Genomic DNA, 12,598 nt, shown 5'->3' on the forward strand with positions numbered 1-12,598 from the left:
CCTGGCCCCCCGGCACTCCAGGTGCACGCAGGTGACCCCGTGACCCTGCGCTGCTTGGTGCAGGTGGGCTCAGCACCTGTCACCTTCACCTGGCTGCATGATGGGCAGGAAGTGGCCCAGGGTCCCCTCCTGGGGCTTGGGGACATCGATGTAGGACATTCTGGCACCTACCAGTGTGTGGCCACCAACCAGCTGGATGAGCACCGTGTGTTCCAGGCACTCAGCCCAAAGCTGGCCCTGGAGGTGACACCGCAGGGACACTGGGGCACAGGTGGGGTCATACGGGGTCACGGGGGGTGCAAGACTCCTGAGGTGAGTAGTGATCCTGATGTGTCCCCCACCATCCCCAGCAGTGGTTGTGAACGTCGGCAGGGCCCTCCTTTTCCTGCTCCTGCTCCTGGCTGTCATCGGGGGCTGTCACTGGTGGCACCACATAGGTGGGTGACGGTGGGGGTGGATAAGGTCCTACAGGAAGTGGGGGGAAGTCTTCAGGCTGGGGGCCAATGGGGCAGCATGAAAAGCTCTGACTTGGGGGAAGCTGAGCCCCCAGCGACCTTTGCTTGGGCTGCTCAGATGTTTGGGGACACTTTGGAGGGTTCTGATATGTCCCAGGAAGAGCCTTGGAAATATTGAGGAGCACTGGGAGCTCCTGGGGGTTTTGGGGAGGTGTTGGAGAGCCATGCAGGGATGTTGAGGGATCTTCAGGGATCCTGGGGGAGTTTGGAGTGTTCTTTACATTCTATTCTTGGGGTTCTGGGGGGCTGCAGGGGTGCTCAGGGGTCCTGTGAAGAATCAGGGGTCCTGTGGGGGTTCAGGGGTCCCGGGGCTGGTTTGGAGTACCTGGGTGGCTCGGGTCTTCTGGGGCTCCTCGGGGGTGGTTTTGGGTGCAGGAGGGCTTAGCTGTCCAGTAGGAATCAAAGGTCTGGTGGGGGTTCAGGGGTCCCATGGGCATTCAAAATCCCAGGTGGAGTTGGGGGCCCATGGGATCCCATGATCACCCCCTCCCCTTTTCCTTGCAGTTACCAGGAGGCCCCAGAACAGGTGAGTGGGGGGATCCAGCCATGACTCTCTTTTCCCCCTCCCCAGACACCCATCAATCACCCTCTCATCCCCCACAGAGCCCCCCTGGAGTCTCTGGACCCCCTGGAGGAGGGGGAGGTGCTGGACACCCACACCATGGGCACTGAGAGGGTGGGAGGTGAGTACAGGGGAGGGACCAGGGACACGTCACTCCTGAGTGTCACCCCCCATCCGGGTCCCCCTAACTGCTGTCTCTCACAGGGCTCCACAGTGTTGTCCCACACCCGGTGACCTATGTGAAGCTTTCAGGACTCCATGGGCCACATGAAAACCCCAGTGACATCTATGAGAATGTGCTGTGGCACTGGGGGTGACTTGGGGGGCACTGGAGGTTCCCACCCATGGGTACCTACATGTGTGTTTTTCTTCCCCATGGTTCCTGGGGAAGAAAACCTACATGGACAGATGCTCATGGCTGGGGGGCTCCCATGTGGGGCTGCACAAGGCACCCAGTGCTCCCCATTCCCCCTCTCCATACCCTCAGAGGCTCCCCCATACCCCCTCCAGTACCCCCACTGGGTTGCCATTCTCCATCCCAGTGCTCCCAGGACCATCTGAAATTTTCCCATTCCCTCCTGGCACTGCTCCCAGTACCCCCAGGTGCTCCTTATTCCCTTTCCCAGTTCCTCTCCTTTGCCACCCAGTGGCTCTCAGTCCCTCCTCCCAGTGCCAAGGAGACACAAGACCCATTTCTCTGCTGTTGGGCCAAAAATGCAGCTTTTTGTTTAAACTGGCATAAATTGTGTTTCTTTGTTCAGCTCTGTTGTGGTTTAGGAATGGGATTTGTCTTGGGGATGGTTTATATCCCATAGGTGATTTTGTGTTTATTTTGTGTCTGGAATTGTCACTGCCACCCGCCTGCCCCCTGGCTCTGGGGATACTGTAATGGGTGAAGGGTGGCCCGGGATCCTGTGGGGTTGTTGGGGGCCAGAGGCTGCTCTTTCTTACGGTGGGATGATCAACACGATGGGCACACACACTGTGGGTGAATCTGACCTGAGATCCTGCTGCCCTGTGGTTTTTGGGGTTTTTTTTCCCTCTTGTTTATTTTTTCTTTCAGCACAGTAATCAGGTCTTGCAGGCTTGCTTCTCTGTTCCTCTGCTGCTTGGGAACCCAGAGCTGAACCCGGGAGCTGGGAGCACTCCCTACCCTGCTGGGCCGTTCCCTCTGCACAGTAGCCAGACCATGGGACCTTGGGGCCAGCCACAGTCAGTGAGCTGTGCAAGGGAGCAATTCCCTGCCCTTGTCCCGCTGCTTCTGACACTGCTTCAGGGTTTTTTGGTACACTTTAGCTCAACACCCAGTGTCTGCCAGGACCCCCTGCTGCTTCTGCCACAGCTTTGCAGTTGTTGCTACACTTTGATTCACGGCCCCTGGGGGTCTGCTGACCTCTGCTGTTCCAGCCCACTGCTGTGAGGCTCCTGCTACAGTGCAGTTTGCCACCTGGAGTGGCATGGCTGCTACCGCGAGTTGTGCAAGGGAAGCTATCTCTGCTCCCCCTTGTCACCTGAGCCGCTGTTAACCACGGGGAGAGGTGGCTGAGCTCGCACCACAGCGCCCCCTGCAGCTGCGGGGGAATCACCGCACCTGCCCTGCCCAGCCAGGAGCCAACAGCTTCCCTGCTGGCTGTGACTGTAACTGCACCAAAGGGGAAAGTGCTTTGTTGCAATGTATTACAGGACTTTTGTGTATGATTCTTCCCCTCCTTAACCCCTTCCCTCTGGCTTTCCCTGCTTGGCTCATATGAGTCCTCCGCCCCTCATGCCCCTCCTGATAACCCCCTGCAGTTGCCGGACCCTGGGTGTGCGATTTAGGCTTTCCTGGACCCCACACATCCCCCCGTCTCCCCTCCCCACCATCCCCTAACCCTCCCTTTATGGGCCTTAATAAACCTCCTGGAAACCTCAAATCGAGATCCTGCACTTCTTAAACTGCTGCGCCTACACAGCAAACCGCGTCTCTAGCGGCCCTGCAGTTTGCCGCTGCTGCATGCATTCCAGGCGTGTTTTTGGCTTGGAGCAGCTTACCCCACTTTGAAGCGTGGGGGAGCTGCCTTTGGGACTGCGTCGCTGCAGTGCCTGACAACCGACAGAAGGCTGCTATTGGGATTCTCTTTTTGCTTGTTGTTGCTGCCATTGTTGTTGTTTGTTTTCCTTTTTATATATATTCTAGTAAAGATCTGTTATTTCTTTCCCAGGGCCTGAAAGCCCTGTAATTTCAAAGTTATAAAAAATTGGAGAGAAGGGGGTCATATTTTCCATTCCAGGAAGGTTCCCACCTTCCTTAGCAGACACCTCTCTTTCAAACCAAGAAAAAGGGTCAGCAAGCCTGGCTGAGTACTCCCAGCTCTCCAGGTCACGGCTCATCCCAAGGATGAGGTCCCGCAGTCCCAGTCAGGGCTGTGTTGCCAATGGGGCCCTGTGGAGGTGTCCATTGGTCCCTGTTGTTCTTACATCCTCAGTAGCCCCACAGCAGAAGGGTCCTGGGAGAGGCCAGGCCAGGGATTGAGCTGTGGAACTCCCTCTGTCTCCACAACAGTTCTGCCAAAGCCCAGCCACGCCCTTACAGCTCCCTGAATCCCACAGATTCTCCTGAGAGAATCTGTGCCAAGGATTCCTAGAGCAGACTCTGACATCACATAAGGGGGCTATGAGACATCACAGGGTGGACTGTGACAACACAGGGTGGTGGTGTGACATCACAGAGTGGACTGTGACATCACAGAGCAGCTTTATGGCATCACAGGCCATGCTGTGACATCATAGTGTGGCTGTGTGAGGTCACTGGGTTTGTCACTCCATCCTGGACCCCCCTCACAGGTTGTCCCCCCCCAGAAAAGTTCTATGCTGCCCATGTGGAGCAGGATGTCCTGTTCCCCTGGGTTCCCTCCTGGCCCCTGGTGCCACAGCCTCCCCCAGAGGATTCACAGGTCCTGCAGCTCCCACCTGGCCTTATCTCATGGCTCTCCCATGTCCTTATCCTACAGCTCCCATGCCCCCGCGTCCTGCAGCAACTCTGCTTCCCTGGCCTGCAACCCAAACACATTCACAGCTCCCGAATGTCCGTGTCCCATGGCTCCCACACATCCATTGCCACAACTCCCACACATCCATGGCCCACAGCTCCCACACATCCATGGCCACAGCTCCCAATGCATCCACCTCCTGTGGCTTCTGAACATTCCTGGTCTGTGGCTTCCATGGATCCATGTCCCGCAAATCCCCCTTGCCATCCATGTCTCATGGCTCCCACATGGTCTTGTCCCATGACTCTAGGGCATCCATATCCCACAACTCCCAAACATCCGTGTCCTGTTGCTGTTGAACCGCTAGCAGAGTGAAAGAATGAGGCAGGGTCACAGGTGGCACAAATCTGATTTTATTATTTAATTTTTAGAACTTATATAGACTTTCAGAGGTCATCTGGATTGGGTCAATTCAAAACCTCCCCCTAGGCCGATTGGCCAGGCTTGAACTGCCTATCTTCCAGAGACCATTTCAATAACATCCACACTTTATTTATAAAAACACAGGATGAAGAAGAGAAAATTCCCATGGGAAAGAGTCTGTGCTGCCACAATGTCCCACAGCTCCCATGTGTCCATGGCTTCCATGTGTCCATGGCTTCCATGCATTCCTGTCTCACAGTTCCCACACATCCATGTCCCTTAGCTCCCAGGTATCCATGACCTGTGAATCCCAGACATCCACGTCCCACAGCCCCCACACATCCATATCCCAATGATCCCATGCATTCACACCCCACAGCTCCCGGTGCATCCCTGTTGGTCCCCCTGGCTGGCACCAGCCAAGCCCATTGCCAGCCGTGGTCCTAAGTACACCAAAGGGGAAAAACAGCACTGAGTGGGTGGGAGACTTCTGTAATTGTGTTGCTCTGTTCTGTTCTATGTATTTTCTAGTAAAGAACTGTTATTCCTTTTTCTACATTTTTGCCTGGAAGCCCCAGAATTTTGAAGTTATAAAAACTTCGAGGGAGGGGTCTTTTTTCCCTTCCAGGTTGCTCCCTTCCTTGGCAGATATTTGTCTTTTAAATCAAAACACTCTCCTGTGGGAAAGAGCCGTTCTTCAAGGCCAGGAGGTCTCGAGGCACCTGGGGAGGAAATTGGAATTCCACCTCCTAAAATTGCAAACATGCAAGGATTGCTGTCAGGTGAAAGCTGCCAGGATAGGTGGCTGTCTCGGTTTGAAAAACAGGTGTCTGCCAAGAAGTTGGGAACCTCCCTTGATATGGAGACTATGACACCCTTTCCCTCCAAATTGTTTTAACTTTGAAATTAAGGGGCTTTCGGGCAAAGATATGGGAAAAGGAGTAACAGTTCTTTACTAGTGTTTATAAAAAGGCAAACAAACAGCAACAACAGCAGCAACAACAAACAAAGCCAGAAACAAGTAATAGCATTCTCTTAGCTGTCAAGGACTCTCCCCTTTGGTGCAGTTTGTTGCCAGTCACAGCCGGCAGGGACACTGTTGGCTTCCAGCCAGGCAGGGCAGGTGCAATGATTCCCCCACGGCTGCAGGGGGAGCTGTGGCGTGGGTTCAGCCACGTCTCTCTCTCACATGGTAATGGAGGGTGGGCTGGATGGTAGAATGGGCTGGATGGTAGAATGGGCTGGATGGTGGAATGGGCTGGATGATGGAATGGGCTGGATGATGGAATGGGCTGGATGATGGAGCAGGCTGGATTATGGAATGGGCTGCACCAGGAACCTCAGACCAGCAGCTGGGGCAGCAGGGGCTGGCTCGCCCGGGGTAGCAAGCAAGAAGTGGCACAAACTCCACAACTGTGGCAGGAGCCACGGTGTGTCCCAGCAGGCAGGGGGTGTGGGGTTACAGCACAACAGAAAAAGCCCAAGGCAATGGCAGAAAAGCAGCAGAGCTAGGCAGCCACAGCCAGGCTCCTCCGTAGCAGCTGCTTGACACAGCCAGGGAGACCCGTGCTCTAGGAGGGGGGAAGGGGGTCAGAGTCCCGGGTTTTCCCATGAGGCACTGGAGTCGATGGTAAAATTCCTTCCCAGCAGAATTTGGTGTTGATAAGGTCCCAGTTCAACTGCTGCTCTTACAAAATATGCCTCACCCACAGTAAGGAAGAGGTAGTACAGAGCTGGGCTCCAGCAGTCTCAGAGAATCCTGTTGGCAGGAAACAGCAGCTCCACCATCCACTCCAATGCCCAGAGAGCAACAGTGAGCAAGAAGCAGCGTTCAGCCCCCTATCCCTGGCTCAAGTCTCATGGGAGCTCTGCCACTCCAAGAGAAAGCCCTCAGGTAAAAGCGGTGCGGCCAGGTGCTCTCCTCTCCCCACCACCATGGGTATATCTTTTGTCTCTCTTAAATACTGATCATTATTGTCTCTTAGCAATGAAACGGGACAAAATTCCCTAAGAGAAAGAAAACAAAAGGAAAAATCCTAACTTCCAACATATTCCCATTTCCTTCCTTACTTTCCTAACTTTCACTTTCATGCCCCTTGGCCCCGAGGTTTGTGCCTCGATGAACCCAGGCAGCACCATAGCATGGAACGGGTTGGGGGTACCCAAGGGAGGGGAAGGGGAGTGTGAGGGCTGCAGGGAGAGATGAGGGGGGCTATGGGGGATGGGGGTGTCTGGCAGTCCCTCCCCAACACTTTCACTTTCTCATTCTTGCAGCAGAAGGAAGAGGCCATTTACACTGAGAGTCAGATGGGGGTTGGGTTCTGCCCTGGAGGCAGCACATCCAGGAGAGTCCTGTCCTGTGGGGTCCGTGTTATGGGAGTGACACATCCTGGGGATGACAAACCCTACCCGGTTGGGTACTGAGAGAAGGGCAGGGAGGGCTCAGTCCCTGAGCACTGCCATGGGCAAAACGGACTCGACTGGGGGAAGTTAATTGAATTTAACATCAATCACATCAGAGCTGAAAAATGAGAAGTGAAACACCTCTCAGGCACTGCTCCAGTGGGGGCTTCCCACGGGCTCACAGCCCCCTTCAGGCATCCCCTACTGCACCGGGGGATCCTGCAGGGCTGCAGAGAGGTCTCTGCTCCCTGGGGATCTCCACGAGCTCCAAGGAATCTCCACTCCAGCACCCGGAGCCCCTCGTTCCCCTCCTTCCTCCCTGCGCTCGCTGCCTGCAGGGTTGTTCCTCTCGCAGCCTCTGGCTCCTCTTGGCTGCTGCAATTCCATCTCTGCCATCCCTTGGATTTGCCTTTCCCAATTCTGGGGTGCTCTGCTCCTCCCTCCGCCGATTGCAGGACACCCCCGAGTGCCGGAGCTGTTGGGGGCGTTGCCATAGCAACAGTCGGTCCCGACACATGGCGACAGTGGCTCCGGACACGCTGTCCCAGCCGCTCCGGACACATGGCCACCGTCGCTGCCGCAGCCCGGGACAGTCGCGCCACTCGCAGCGCCATGGCAGCGCCACCTGCCCCGGTGACCGAGCCCAGCACTCCGCTCCCGCAGGCCCGGCGGCTCCTGCCGGGCTCCCTGCTCTCCCCCAGCCTCCCGCTCCCTCCCTCCCGGCGCCCCCCGCCCGCCCCAGGGCTGAGCCCGGCCGAGGCTCCGCAGCAGCTGCGGGGCTCAGAGCCGCTCGGGGAGCGCCGGCTGCGGGGCTTTGGGCACCGGGGGGCACCGGGCAGGGCTGCGGCGGGGCTGGGCTGGGCTCGGGGGACACCTCAGGCTGTCCCCGGCTCCGTCCCGGGGCTCTCGGGGCTCTCGGTGCAGCTGCGGGGGAACCAGTCTGGAAATGTCGCAATTGATCATTTTTTCACCCTCCCCAGGGGCCTGAGAGAGCCCCACATATCCTGCACATCCCTCAAGGATCTGCTCAACAGCCTGAACTGGACCCTCCTCCTTTCCGAGCTGAACAGACAGAGCTGAACAAACAAACCCCATTTCTTCGCTTTAATGAAAAAGCTGCGCTTTGAGTGCAGTAAGAGGGAAAAGGGTCCTGTGCCGCCCTGGCAGTGGGGAACGGGCAGCTTCTTTGGGTACTGTGAAGTAAGTGACCTGTGGGGAGACTCGATGTCCTTCAGTGCCGCCAGTGTCCCCCAGTCCCCCCAGTGTCACAGCACATTCTCGTAGGTGGCACTCGGGTCCTGCTGTCCCTCGCAGGGTCCCGACAGCTCCGCGTTGGTCACCTGTGGATCCCGAGGGGGGACAGTGCTGGGGGAACCACCTGGGGACCCTGCGAGAGACACTGGTTGTGGGGACCCTCGTGGGGGTGACAGCCGTGGGTGACGTGTCGCTGTCGCTGTCCCTGTCGCTGTCGCTGTCCCTGTCCCTGTCCCTGTCCCTGTCCCTGTCCCCTCCCGTACTCACCCCCTGCCCTCTCGGTGCCCTCCATGGGGGTGTCCAGCACCTCCCCCTCCTCCGGGGGCAACGGGGGGGCCCTGCGGGGATCAGGGGTGTCTGAGGGGGTCTGGGGAGAGGGGAAAGGGCAGTCATGGCCGGAGCCCCCCTCACCTGTCCTGGGACTTCCTGGAGGGTGCAAGGAAAAGGGGAGGAGGTGACTGTGGGGTCCCCGAGACCCCTGAACCTTCCTGGCACCTTGGGAGCTCCAAGCAACCAACCACGGGATCCCCAAATCCCCACGGGACCCCCAAATCCCCACTGCAGCCCCGATTCCCACAGGACATTGATTCCCCCCTGGACCCCAGGAACACCTGAACCCCATGAAGTTCTGCAGCACCACAGTGTCCCCAGTGCTCCCGACCCCCTGAGCCTCTGAGCCCCAAGCCCGGCAGGGAGAGTAAACTCCCAAACTCACATAGGATCCCTGAAAGATCCCCCAACATCCCAGGATGACCCTTCAACACCACCCAGGACCCCCAGCCAAGGTCACTGGGGGCTCTGTTTCCCCCAGCTCAGGAGCTCTGGGTGCTGCCCCATCTCTCCCCAACCTCTCGGGGTTTCCCCTCACTCCAGGACCCCCAAACCCCCCATTGTCACCCACCTGGGCAGTGCCACCAGTAACAGCCCCCGATGACAGCCAGGAGCAGCAGCAGGTACAGGAGGGTCCTGCCGACATTCACAGCCACTGCTGGGGACACAGGGGGACACTGAGATCACCCGGAACCCCAGGAGTCCTCAACTCCCCGTGACCCCGTGTGACCCCACCTGTGCCCCAGTGTCCCCACGGTGTCACCTCCAGGGCCAGCTCTGGGCTGAGCGCCCGGAACACACGGTGCTCATCCAGCTGGTTAGTGGCCATGCACTGGTAGGTGCCAGAATGTCCCACATCGACGTCCCCAAGTTCCAGGAGGGGACCCTGGGCCACCTCCTGCCTGTCGTGCAGCCAGGTGAAGGTGACAGGTGCTGAGCCCACCTGCACCGAGCAGCGCAGGGTCACGGGGTCACCTGCGTGGACCTGGAGTGCCGGGGGGCCAGGAGTGATGGTGGCATTGGCCACGGGCACTGCGGGGACAGAGACAGGGCTGAGGGTGGGGGAGGGGCTGGCATCAGGTATGGGGGGAGGGGATGGGGGCGATGACAATATCATGGGTGGGATCTCCCCCAACCCAAGTGCCCCACTCACCCAGGACAGTGACAATCAATGGGTCACTTTCAATTGTGCTCTCCCCATCGCTGACCCGGCACTGGTAGTGCCCACTGTCCTTGTCCCCAACATGGCTCAGCTCCAGGCGGGGTCCAGTGCCCAGTGGTGCCCCTGAGCCCTCCCGGTGCCAGGAGAACAACAGGGGACCTGTCCCTGTGGCCACTGCACAGCTCAGCACCAGGCTGTCACCCAGTACCACCTGTCCATTGGGTGGCTGTGCTGACAAGGACACGCCTGATACTGGGATCCCTGTGAGAGGGGGGACAGCAGGGGACAGTGAGGGACTGAGGACACCAGGGGAGAGCAGGGGACAGCAGGGGACAGGGAGGGATATGGAGACAGGGAGGGACACAGGGAGGGTTGGAGAGGGGTGGGAGGACCCCAGGGAGGGAGAAGGAGGTGCAGAAATGGGGCGGAACCTGGGAAGAGACCCCAGTGAGGATGGGGAATTCTGGGCAGAGACACATGGAGAGGGATGGGGGAACTCCATGGGGAGGCTGTTGGGAACCAGACGGGGATGTGGGGACCTGAGGACCATGGGGGAACCTCAGAGTGTGAGGGAGGGGACCCGGGGAGGTTGCCAGGGAGGGATAGGGGTACCCAGACAGGGGTGGGGAACCCGGGATGGGATCCGAGAAAGGATTGGGAGACCCAGGAAAGGACCAGGGAAGGGATGAAAGTCTTCAGGTGGGGCAGAGAGGACTCAAGCAGGATGTTGGGGAAGAATGGGGAGACACAGGTCAGGGAGGGTGATCTGGGGAGAGACCTGTGAAGGGATGAGGGGAGCCGGGAAAGGTGTCAGGGAGGGCTGGGGGGACACGGGCAGAGCTGGGGTACCCGGGGAGGCTGTGGGGGTTGCCGTGCCCATCCCCGCACTCACTGCGCACCGTGACGCGGAGCCGGGCGCTGCTCTTCCGCACGGCCCCCCCCTCGGAGCGCACCTCGCAGCTGTAACTGCCCGAGTGGGAGACCCCCACGGCGGGCAGCAGGAGCTGCGAGGACCCCTGCGGGCCCCCCAGCAACTGCCCGTCCCGGTAGAAGAGGTGCAGGAGGGGGGCTCGGGGCCGCAGGGGGCTGGGGGTGCTGAGGCAGCTGAGATTCAGGGGGGACCCCTCGGTGGGCTCGGGGGGACCTTCCAGCACCAGCACCGGCACCGAGAAGAGCTCTGGGAAGGAGGTAGGGGAGATTGGGACTGTGATTTGGCGTCTACCGATGAGAGGCTTTGGGAGTTTTGGGCTGTTCAGTATTGGGGTCGCAGGGCAGGTTGGGCTGGATGTGGGGTGTCAGGGTATCAGATGTGGCTTTGGGGCTGCTCACCATCCACTGTCACTGTCACCGGCTCTGACTTCTTCCACAGTGAATTCCCGATGCCCACCCATCCCCCACACCGGTAGCGGCCACTGTGATGCAGCTGCAGGGGGGACAGGGACAGCTCGGTCCCATGGAGAGGCTCTCTCAGCTCTTTGTCCTCATGGTAGAAGAGCACTCCAGTGACCGATGTGTCCTCCCAGACCCGGCAGCGCAGTGTCACCGTGTCCCCCTCCAGCAGCACCCGCACTGGCACCTGCAGCACCAGCCAGTCTGTGGGACAGGGGGGTCCTGTCACACCAGGGGGCTCCAGGGGGCACTGAGGGGTGCAAGGCCACCCAGAGCCCTCAGACCCCTCAGGGGAAACACCATCCACATCTTACCCCTCACCATTTAAGACTCTCACAGAGGGGCTGAGCCCAGTGCTGGGTCTGTCACATCTGTAGGTGCCACTCTCATTGACAGTGAGGTGGTTGGGTCCCTTCTGCCACCGACTCCCATCCTTGTACCAGGTGGTGGCACCGGGGTGACCCAAGCCCTGACAGGTCAGTGTCACTTTGTCCCACAGCACCGCTGGCGTCCAGGGGGGATCCACGAGGAGCTGGGTGGTCAGGGCACCTGCAGGTGACAGGGGACACCAGCCTGCCAGGGCCAGCCCAGAGCTGGGGAAAGCAGGGCAGGGACATGGCATCCTCCTGAGGACTCACCAGCGAGGCTGAGAGTCTGAGCTGGAAGGGAGAAGGGAGAGGGGCTGACTGGGGGTGGCCCCTTGGGGACAGCATCACCAGGGGACAGGTTATAGAAGCTGTCCCCACACTGTGCCTGCAGGGACAACCTGGTGGCACAGAGGTCTCGTGGATGGAGACATTTGGCCACCCTGGGCTGGGGCAGTACATCGGGACACTGTGGACACCCTGGCCATGGGGACACCACCATGCTGGCACAAGTTCCCCCAGTAGCCCCACAGTCTCTGTCCCCACAGCCACATCCCCATGGCCCTGTGCCCAAGATTCCATTTTGATGGCACCTGTCTGCACGGCCCCTTGCTGAGCTTCCCCTTTTCCCTGTCCCCTGTACCCACAGCTGCCCCAGCCCTATCATGCTGCTCCTCACACCTCAGTCCTCCCATTTCTCTTTCCCCATTCCTGTCCCCACAGCCACCCCACTTCCCCAGTCACACCAGTGTCCACCCCCACGAACTGGCTTTGCTGACACTGGGGACCTCAGAGGACCCCACAGCTCCCCTGTGCCCCCTCCCCACCATTCTCGGCATCACCAGGACCCATCCCTGGGGCATCAGCCCTGTGCCCAGGGCACTCACCCCACAGGAGCAGTGCCACCTTCCTGGCCATCCCGGTGTCCCCAGCCATCTGGGCTGGCTGTCACATAGGGCCAGGGCATCCGGTCCCCTTGCTGGTGGCTCTTGGGCCAAGGAGGAAGGAAGCGAGTTCACATCTTGTCCCACGTGTTGATGGCCCATGGTGGGGGCAGGGTGGTGACAGGCTGCGGGCTGGGTGAGGACATGGTGGGGACATGGTGGGACATGGGTTTCCCACGAATGGGAGACTCCAGGGTAGGGGAGAGCTAAAGATGGGTGTCCAGAGGAACAGGGGGGCACAGGAATGGGGTCCCTGGGGAATGGGGATGCTGTGGCAATGGG

General features: G+C 59.2%; 1 long non-coding RNA gene across 1 annotated transcript; it reads left to right on the forward strand.

The window, feature by feature from the left end:
* The first annotated feature begins 347 nt into the window (after positions 1 to 347).
* On the forward strand, positions 348 to 1,459 carry LOC146420346 (uncharacterized). The gene is made up of 3 exons (XR_014849211.1): positions 348 to 437; positions 1,119 to 1,198; positions 1,282 to 1,459. It is a non-coding gene; the product is annotated as an uncharacterized LOC146420346 (long non-coding RNA).
* Positions 1,460 to 12,598: the final 11,139 nt, after the last annotated feature.

This window comes from Lichenostomus cassidix, unplaced genomic scaffold, assembly GCF_008360975.1.
Source record: "Lichenostomus cassidix isolate B80296 unplaced genomic scaffold, HeHo_3.0 HiC_scaffold_852, whole genome shotgun sequence".
NCBI classification, from domain to species: domain Eukaryota; kingdom Metazoa; phylum Chordata; class Aves; order Passeriformes; family Meliphagidae; genus Lichenostomus; species Lichenostomus cassidix.